The sequence below is a fragment of the Alligator sinensis genome, unplaced genomic scaffold (genome assembly GCF_000455745.1).
Source record: "Alligator sinensis unplaced genomic scaffold, ASM45574v1 scaffold1558_1, whole genome shotgun sequence".
Classification (NCBI taxonomy): domain Eukaryota; kingdom Metazoa; phylum Chordata; order Crocodylia; family Alligatoridae; genus Alligator; species Alligator sinensis.
Genome location: NW_005843687.1, coordinates 21,974 through 32,408, shown reverse-complemented (window position 1 = coordinate 32,408; position 10,435 = coordinate 21,974). Strand labels below are relative to the sequence as shown.

At 56.7% G+C, this 10,435-nt stretch overlaps 1 pseudogene; it reads right to left on the bottom strand.

Moving 5' to 3' along the window:
* Positions 1 to 5,503: 5,503 nt before the first annotated feature.
* Positions 5,504 to 10,331, bottom strand: LOC112548890 (annotated as a pseudogene).
* Positions 10,332 to 10,435: the final 104 nt, after the last annotated feature.

Below are 10,435 nucleotides of genomic sequence, written 5' to 3'. Positions count from 1 at the left end.
CCCCCCTGCCCAGGTGACCAGAGCATCGCCTCCCAGGCGCCAGGCTTTTGTCTGCAGACAAGGAGCGAGATCCCCGCTGTGAGGGATTCAACAGCAGCCTCTCAGGCTGGCTGAGACAGATCTCTGGAGAGGGGCACCGACGGGGCATTTCTGCCACAGATGCACCCACGGTGTCTGAGCCAAGCCTACCCAAGGGCCGTCTTACAGATCCACCAGTGCTGCGAGGCGCAGTTGGCATCATTGCCTGTTTTGGCATGTGGTTGGTCCAGGTGAGCACAGCCTTCTGCCCCTCCAACACCCTGATCCCAGTTGTCCAACTGGCCTTCTCTCCAAACCTACAGAGGAAAGGACATGTCCTGCTGACTGGCCAGTGCCCACTCCCTTCTTAGGCTCTGTTCTTCTATAGGCAAAAGCTGCTGTAGACTCATAGGGCCAGCTTCTGTGTTTTGGCGCAACTTACAATAAAGCCTCATGTTACCCTGCCTTCCTTTGTGTGGCTCCCTACTTGTGAAGGGCTGCCAAAATCCCTGCTCATGGTGTGGGTGGGGGCAGAGGGAGGTGGGGGTGTGTGCAGGATGCACAAATCAAACCCCAAGTATAGGCAGAGACCAAGTGCAAAGGTCATGTTGGGAGGCTGAGGGTGAGGGTGAATAAACTTTTTACAGAGGAAAGGGCCTTTGCTTCAGGGAGAACAAAGAGGGGGAGCTGGGCCTGAGCAGTTGCTAATTGCCTTCTTTCAAATGTAAAACCTTCCCCTGCTCCTACCCTGGGTGCAGTATTGCTGCTTTTGCTGGGTGGGGTTGGGTGGTGTTGGATTGGGAGCTTAGGATTTGGGGTGCAGTCTTCCTGGCAAAGCTACCCAAAGGGGTGCCTGCCCCTCACAAGTCTGGCTTGTTGGCATTGGGGGTACCCCAGGCATTGCACCCCAATCACCCAAGCACTTTGCAAATCCACCCAAAGGGGCTGCCCCCAACAAGTCTTTTGGCGTCATTTTTTGTACACAATTGTGGTGTTCTTTTTGGACAGTGTTTTGGCGCTCTTTTCCAGCCCGGCGCCAGCATGTGTGGAGTAATGTTTACACCAAAACAAGGTAGGCAGGGGACTTTTTCTGCCCCGCTAAAGGCCTATAAATTGTGGGAGCAGTTGTCGGGGTGTGCGTATGCTGTATTGATGAGAGAGGTTTGATTCGGATGAGAGCGGATGCACCCCAGAGGCAGAAGGACTCAGGCTAGCGGGGAGAGCTGCCCTGGGGCACGGGAAGGTGAATGCAGCGGTCGAGAAGGGGGCACACTGGAGTCGGGTGCAGTGCAGCAGTTGAGTACAGGATGAGGACTGCTTTGGGATGTGGAGTTGCAAGAGGACATCGCGACGTACTCCACAAGCGGCACATTTACACGTTGGTGAGACCTGACACTAGTCTGGGCCCTGGGTGGGAGTGCATTGTTTACTTCAACCGTCAAGGAAATAACGTGGGTGGTTTTCACTGTTGTTGTGAAGGGGAACGCACAGCAGGACGGCCCGCGGCGGCCCCCGCTCAGCCCCACCTTGCTACGGCACTTCCCAGCGTGCAGGCTCTCTCTGCTGGCCGGTGAGTAGTGTACATGAGATCCTTGCAGGACGCCCTTCTCGGTGGTTTTCACCCAAAATTCCCAGGCTCTCCATTCCCCACCGACATTCGCTCCTTCCCTCCTACTTCCAGCGGTGATTGCTCTGCTGGCAGTCGGTGCCGCCGCTGACCCTGGACACAGACGCCGCGCAAGAGAAGTGGACCGACCACGTACCACGCCTGGCGCCACGGCCTTGTACACAGCTGCCTTGTCTCAACGGGCAATGTTCACCATGTCTCACTGCCAGGGCCCTGTCGCTAGTGGTATCACTGCCTGCCTGCCTGCCTCCGGGGCTCAGACAAGCATTCTCCTTAGATTAGTCATCCTGAAAATAAATTGAGAGTAATGATGATGGTCAGAAGGATACTCCTGAGAATGGTTTCTACAATGCCGCCTGGCGGAAGACGGGGGTAATTACACGTCTCTGAGTGCCTTGGGGTTTGCACACAACGAATCCATAGACACAACGCTTTAATTCGCAGCAAGCCAAACTAAACGACGTCTGAGCAGTTTTATTTTCACAAGCTGAACAGACCTTTAAAACATCGGGAAATCCTGCTCGTGCAAACAGGCACTCCCTTGCAGTGCCTGCAAGGACAAACATTGCGGTGCGTACATGTACCCTTAGGGACTATTTAGAAAAGCTGGACATCTACAGGTCCATGGGGCTGGGCAGGATGCACCCGAGGGTGGTGAGGGAGTTTGCTGATGAGGTAAAAGAACTGCTGACCATCATCTTGGAAAATGCATGGTGATCAGGAGAGGTCCTGGATGATTGGAAGAGGGCAAACATAATGCCCATATTTGAGAAAGGGAAAAAGCAGGATCCAGGGAACTACAGATGGGTCATCCTCACCTCAGTCCCTGGAAAAAATCATGGAGCAGATCCTCCAGGAATCCATTTCTAAGCACTTGGAGGAGAAGGTGATCAGGAACAGTCAGCATGGTTTCACCAAGTGACAGCCATGCCTGACCAACCTGATTGCCTTGTATGCTGAGATGACTGGCTCTGTGGATGTGTGTGTGTGTGGTGGGGGGGCCGGCAGTAGATGTGGTGTACCTTGATTTTAGCAAAGGCTTTTGATATGGTCTCCCACAGCAGTCTCTCAGGAAAATTAAGGAAATACGGGCTGGATGCATGAGTTGTAAGGCGGATACAAAGCTGGCTGGAGCACCGGGCTCAGAAGGTCGTAATCAGTGGATTGATGTCTTGTTGGCAGCCAGTATTGGGCAGAGTGCCTGATTCAGGCTCAACATCAGGAAAAACTCCTTCACAGGCAGGGTGTCCCGACTGTGGAAGAAGGTCCCTACAGAGGTGGTGCAATCGCCGACCCTGGAAAACTTCAAGAGACTGGACAGCACCGTGCTGGGGTCACCTGACCCCCTGGAGTCTTTCCTGCGTGGTGCAGGGGGCTGGTCCCCATGCTCTTCCAAGGCCCCTTCCAGCCCCTACAACCCGTAAATCTTCATCACTGTCCTGGAAGATGACAGAGTGAATCCTCAGCACGCTGGGAGATAACACCAAGCTGCGGGGTGGGGGGAGTAGTAGATACGCTGAAGGGTAGGGCTAGGAGTCAGAGTGACCTAGAGAAATTGAAGCATTGGGCTGGTTTTCTGCAGAGCTGCTGCCCAGCCAGGCAGCCCTGAGCCTGTCCCGGTTGCTCTGTGCTAAGTGCCGGATTTTGCCCTGGTTGAACCTTGAGATTTCTTTTGGCCCAGTCACAACTCTGCACTGTGGTGAAAAAAGAAGCAGGCAGTGCTGGGAGTTGAACCCAGGACCCCCTGTTTATAATGTTGGTTCTTTAACCAGCTAAGCCACAGTGCCCACATTGTAGTGCTTTCCCCTCCACCCCACTCCTGGGCAGGGCACTGCCTTGCTTTGCAAACTGAGACAGAAGTGTTTCTCAAAAGGCTTGGTGGTAGGTGCAGGCAGGCGGGAGTCGAGGCACGTTCTTCACAGACATGACCAGGACCCAGGGCCTGGGGCTCACATTTCTGTCTCCCGCCCCCAGGGAGCCAACGTGACCGTCAGTCCAACCTGCAGCTGCACACCCGCTCCCGCCAGGTCCCCGCTGTCTGCTCTGTCACCGGCAGTTCTCCCCTCACAGGCCCCTGAACAAGACACGCATTCCCGAATCCATGCTCCAAAGTCTGGGCAGTGTTTGCAGGAGTCCGTGCAGGCTCCCGCTGTTGCTATCGTGTCTGGCATCAATTCAGGGCATGTTCCTGTGACATGATAGAGGACCAAGCACTGGCTCCTGAGCCAGAGACTGCGGGTTCAAGTCCCATGTGGAGCAGTGCATTTAGCTAGGTGTCATCAAACATGTGTCTCGAGGCGCTGTTCATCTGGCCATTTGATGCTGTGTTGAGCAGAGAGCCCCTCGCCTCCAGGCGCTGGCAGGAAGAGAATCACTTGCAGTGTCGGCAGCTTCCTCCCAAAAGGAAGAGCACAGCTGGCTGCGGGGATGCGCTGGGGAATGACAGATAGACAGCAGTGTCTTGAAATGGTTAGCAAGTAATTTCACACTGGCTAGATGGAAAAGCCTTGTCCTTGTTAGATCAGTCAGGCAGTGGACTCAATGCATCTTTGGCAGTTTTCAGAGACTTGGGGAAGGCATTGCTCGGGGGGATCTAGGAGTCACCGTGACTGAAGTGCAGCAGTTGGCACCAAGGAGCTACCCCCACACGTGCCAGTGCCCCTGCTGGCAACAAAATGGGAAGGTTCCTGGCTGAAGGGTTTTGGCTTTGAACTCAGGTCAGGCCTATTTGGGATCAGGAAGAGATTTAAACTCATTGTCAGATGGGTATGAAGCACTGGCGGTTGCCATTCTCTGTAGCAGGAGGCATGGCTGTGCTCCTTTGGTCTCTGCAGTGTCTTTCAAGAGCCTGTGCAGCAGCTGAGACACCGACCGCGCTCCTTCCCTGCGTGACTGGTGCCGGGACGGGTACTGTTGGTGTCTGTGGGTAACGTGCCTAGGAGTTGCACTCCTGGGGTGATTGTGTAATTTTAGGAATAGATGGGACAGAAACGTGCATGGGAAGGGGGTTTGGACTAGGTGTGACCTCTGGAGATGACTTCAAGTCTATAGTCTCTCCTTCTAGGATATGGTCCCCAGCAGTTGTATGACTGGATCCTCTTCTCGGTCCCCGCATCTCAGCTCCTGCATTTGCGTTTGGGTTCAAAGGAAACAAACCCAGTCCCACAATGGCCCTCCCCTCCCCTCTTCATTGATTCCTGCGCACTTGTGAGCAAACTTTCTTCTCCCCAGTGGGAAAGGGAGATCCTCGCACGTGGAGGCATCTAATTCCCTTTTCTCTTGACAAGACCACTGATGCACTTAGACATGTTGGTACATTTTGCTCCAAGTCTATGCTCAGGTTTTGATCAAGAAAGGGTGGCTACTTTTTTCCTTTTTAGACTCGTGAACCCATTTCAACCTAGATGGGTCTCAAACTCCAGCACCAGCCAGTGGTGTTTTTTCCCCTGGGCCCTTTGGACTGGGCATCCCAGTGCAGGACACACAGCAATGTACTGGCATGTAAGTCAGTGCCTAAACTCGTCCCTCTCCCGAGCACCCCTGGCAAGGGAGGCAAGTGCTTGGGGGAGGCAGAGAAATGTTGCCATGTACTTGTCCCAGTGTTGGACCGTGAGGTTGAAGAGTACCCACGACCTGTGGCTTGTTTCTTCTCAGAGTGAGCTGGGGTGCAGGGAAGGGTTACCATTACCTTTTCTTCTCCAAGTCCCCCTCCCCCCGCCCCAACCCCGCCAAGCAGCAGGTCTCATCCAGTGCTGGTGGGTCAGTGGCAGATTTCCTGTTTGACATACGGGGGACCTGCTCTGAGATACTTTGTGTACTTTAGCAGTCCAAGGTCATCCCAGACAAACATCCTTGTGTTTAACTTTCCCTCGTTTCATGGCTGAGCCACAGAGGGAAGTCCTTGTGCTGGGGGTGACAGTGACCCATGAGCTGGACCCTGGTGAAGAGGTTGGTGCTGACCCTGTTGGGAAACAAAGTCAAAGAGTTGCTGCAATTTCCTGCAGGGGCCATAAACTCAGGCAGGCAGCCAGGGCCATGGGGAAGCTGCCCAGCCCTGCCCCTGCCCACATCAGACTTGCTGCAGGTGCCCACATGCCGCGGCTCAGCAGGCCCCTCCACACGGCAGTGCCAGGCTGGTGCTATGGGGCAGACAGGACACCTGCAGTTGCACAGGGAGCAGCTGCTGGTACCAGGAGCACGGTGGCGAGAAGCTGCACCATGGAGGGGCTGCCCCAGTGAGGGGGGACTCTCCTGCTCTGTGCCTCCTGCCCCAGGGCCCAGCAGAGCAGACACGGTGCTGCTGAAGTAGTGCTGAGTGCAGCAGCCTGGCCCCAGCAGTGCAGCCTGGGCCATGCGGGAACTGCTCCTGGCTCTGCCTGCAAACGCTGCCAGGGACTGTGAGCCAGGGGCTCTGCCGGGCTCCTTCTCCATCCCCTGCTTGTGCTCCTGCCCATGCAGCTCAGGGCAGGATCAGGAGGGGACCACAGCAGCATCACGTCCATCTGCTCTGGCTGAGGGCCCTTCCCAGCCCCCACTGTCCCTGCCTGCAAGCCGTGGCCCCGAGGATCCCTGCCCAGGGAGGGCCCTGCTGCTCACAGGGTCGCATTCCAGTTGTCCTGGCTGGATCTGACCTTCTTTTGCAGCAGAGTCTCCTTCCCGTTGTCATCCATGAAGCATTGGCCCACGAAGACAGTGGTCGAATCTGTGTGTGGTGGGCAGGTGAGCTCTCTGTGCCCCAGCTTGGGCTTTAGCTCCCCCTCCATGTTGGCTGTGCCAGCTGGGTATGCAGCTGCTGGCTTATATCTGCCCAGGGGTCTTGCCAGGCCAGCATCCGTGGCACAGCATGAAGAGACAGGCTACAGAAGGGTGGGCAAGGGCCCTGGTCAGAGAGGGGACTGCTGAATGCACCGCTGGGGCTGATGCCAGGTACGGGGTGGCTGAGAGAATATGTTGGGATGGGGAAGAGCTAAAAGGGGAGGTCCAGGCAGAGGGGGAGCGGAGGCAGGAGCTGGGTGCTGCCCAGGGTGGGTGGATGGATGGCAGCCTTTGCACTGGCATGGGGCTGCCCCAGCCTCCCCACCCCACTGCACATGGGGCCACGTACCGGTGAACGACCAGGTGACGATGAACCTGAACGTTGGCTGCTTCAGGTCTCCCATCTGCTGGCTGCCCCTCAGGGGTTTTTGTGTGGTGGAGACGTTTGTGAGGTACGTGCTGAAGAATTTCCCAGCGTTGTTCACAGCCAAGATATTCATTTCAGAGCCCAGGTCGCTCTGCCACTGCCCGAGCAGGGAGCACTGCGGAGGAGGGCTGCGGTCAGTAGAGGGTCCGACCCCTGAGCGAAGGCATCACCCCAGAGCCCCCAGTCCTGGAGACCAACCCAGAAACCAGGAGACAGAGGACGGAGGTCCTGAGCCATGCACGGAAGCCCCTGCTGGCTGTACTCTGTTCCCTGGGTCTGTCCCATTTCAGATAGCCCCAAATCTGTGCAGTCCCCTCCACAGACATGGAGCTGCTGAGGAGGTCAATACCCAGGTGTTGCGCTAGGGACTCTGTGTCTCTCCAGAAACCTGTCCCTGTCAGCTTGGGACACTGGGGTCGAATCCCTAAGGGAGAGGGGATTTTCCTCCCTGCCTATGTGACAACAGCCTGGTGCCTAGGGTGTGGTCCCTCTGATCACCTGAGTGGGGGGAGGGAAAGGCCCCTGCTCATCTGCCCAGGTAACCAGTGATGCTTTTTAAACTGGTTGGCAAATGGTCAACACTGCTGGCTTCTGTTGGACTGGGCTGCTGAGGTCAGAAAGGCTATATAAGGGCCTGGTCCAAGAAGAAGGGGGAGAAGCCATTTTTCCAGCATGGCACAAGCATCAGGACACAGGGAGAGAGTCTGATCCAACTGAAACGCTCTCTCTCTGGAAATCTCCGAGCCAGATTTCTACCATGTTCTGGATGATACTTGTAAGTGTTTCTAGAGAGCTAGTCAGCTCACAGTGATGCATTTGCGTATCAAATGGGTACCTCAGCCAGACTGTTTTGCTCAATGGCAATCCCTTGATAGTGCTCTACCTCTTACCCTATTCTACCTCATCCTGTAGGGAGCAATAAAGTTCTCCTTTGTGACTGGTGTAGGAGACTATTGAGGGGTGGGTTTAATTATGCCTAGGAGGCCCCTTGGGTCACTGGACTAAGGGAGACCATCCTTTTTGGCCCCTGACTTGGGGAAGTGCCTCAAGTTCTTGTATTGGGTTGAGTACCTGTAGGACTATTAGGCCTGTGTTTCCCCAAGGACACAGGCCCCAGACAGTCCCTTCTTGGGGTGGTGGCAGCACATGTTATCCCTGGACTCTGAGGTGGGGCTTGAAAGGGGGTCTGACAGGGCTTAGGTGCCCCTGAAGAGACACGTGGAGTCCAGAAGGTGTACAGGCATGGTGAGGTGGGAGGCTCAAAGCAGGAACTCCCCCTACTGGCCGCCACAGGGACATTGCTCTGATGGAGCCTCTGCCCAGCTGATCCTGACACCTGGGGAGCTCTCAATGGGCAGGGAAGGGCATGGGGGCCTGAAGAATCTCCCAGTGCTCTGGTTTGGGCAGTGTACCCCTTTGCAAACCCAGGTCTGGCTCATCCTACTAGGCCTCCTGCATGGTCAGCCCATTGCCAGACCTGTCGCATGGCCATACATGCTGCTGAAACACTCAAGGCTTGTGCCTGAGATATCTGTGGTGCACTGATCTTGTCTATACTGCCCCAACCTTGCCATGGTCACAGCCATGGGGCATCCTAGCCTACCTGTTGGGAGTCCTTCATGCTGAGGTCACACACCCCAGGGCCATCACTGCTCCTGCCTATCGGGGAGACAGTGTCCCTGCCCGGGCAGCCAGCAGCTCAGCCTGGATCTCTGGGGAACAGATCCTGTGGTACCCTAGATCAGAGCCCCTGCAGAGGGGCAGGTCCCAGTCCCTTCCCCTCCCCACTCGCAGCCCTGCCAGGCCCCACCACCCCCTGCTCTGGGCTCCAACCCCTAGGATCCCCCAACAGTGCATGCCGCAGCATCTCAAGACAGTGCAGAGGAAGTGTGAAATCCCCGCTGCCACCAGTGCTGCACCTGCCTGGTAAGTACCTTGTAATTTAAAGGGATGTTGAGGGTCACCCCAGCCAGGGCAAGGACCATGATGAAGCCAATGCTCTGCATCATTGCTGGGAGCTGGAGCTGCTTGTGGGTTTGGTGAGTCTCTGCAGGCAGGAACTTGTGCCTTGGCTCCCTGCAAGACCCCTTTGATGCCCCTGCTGAGCAGGTGTGGCCGAGATTTGTGATGTGAGCTGCTTTTCTTCCTGGAAGTCCATAGAGGGATTACTCATGATGGGTGAATGACTCTGTGCTTATCTGGTATCTTTTTTGTCAAAACTGGCTGCCTTACAGGAAAGGGAAAGCACAAGGGACCTGAGGCTAGGTCTGAGAAGTCCGTACAGATAGAGATCCCCAGTCAGGTACAAAGTCAGTAACCCATGCCCTGCTTGCCACAGGACACCTGCCTGCACCCAGGGCAGCATTGCCAGCCACTCAGTCCCATCCTGCATCCCTGCACCCTTGGGAATGGGCAGCCAGGGGAATGGGGCCCAAGCCGTAAAAGGGGCAGGAGGTGTGGGCACAGCTGCAGGACACCTGGGCTCAGCAGAGCATGGCAGGAAGGGCACAGATGCACTGGGCCACAAAAGAGACATGAGACAGGTTATCAGCCTTGTCTTTTATTACTCCCCCTGAACGGCCACACGTGCACGTATCTCAGCGCCCACCGGGTCCACAGCAGCACAGAGCATGTCCTCCCCAATGCCGGCTGGGGAGGCACAGGAGAGGGGGCAGCAGCTCTGTGCACGCTGGGCCAGCTCTCAGTGCTGCCCCCAGCTTCTCCCCACATGTACAGGGAGCTCCTTGTAGTCATCTGGGAACGGTCTCTGTCAGGTCTGCACAGCATGGTTTCTTGTTTGCTTCCTCTCCTGGCAGCCAGGCAATGCAGCCAGTGCAGAGCCCAGGCCGATGGGATGGTGTATGGGGTGGGTCTGCACCCCCAGTACAGGCAAAGGTGGAGTCTGCACAGGGAAGAGCCCTGGGGCTGGGATACATGCACATGGGGACGGGGGTGAGGAGGGTGCAGTGCTGGGGTCTGCTCCTTTTCTCATGCAATGCGGGTGAATATGTTGGAGCTGGTCCTGCGGGGAACCCCACCATCAGGAGGACAGAGCTGACAGGGCCACGCACTTGATGCTGCATGGCACACGCAGGCAGCATCAGCTGTCGCAGGAGTAAAGCCCCCAGGGAGGCCTGGTCCCTAGCCCCTGCTGCCTGGCACTAAGGACCACTGCCTGGGGGAGCTCCTCTCCCCAGGCCTGCCTCCCAGGGTGCCAGCAGCCCAGCCCAGGGCCATGCACCACAGGGGCAGCACCCACCACACCACAGCCACAGACCCATGGGGCCCTTGGCCAGGCACTCCACGAGGGTGGCCGGGCAAAGGCGCCAGAGAGCAGCAGGACCTGATGCCTCCCCTCACAGCTCCAGCCTGCAGGACAGGGCACGGGGATGCCTGGGATGATCCTTCATGCCCCACCGAGCCCCAGGCCTGTGCCTGCCCCACTCACCTGGTTGTTTTCCAGTCATCCTTCTCGGAGTTGACTTCCTCCCTCAGCAGCCACATGGTGCGCAGCGATTCCTCCCCGCTCTTGTCAATGAAGCACTGGCCCACGAAGACAGTGGTAGAGTCTGTGGGCAGTGGGCAGGGGAGCACTGTGGGCCCCGCCG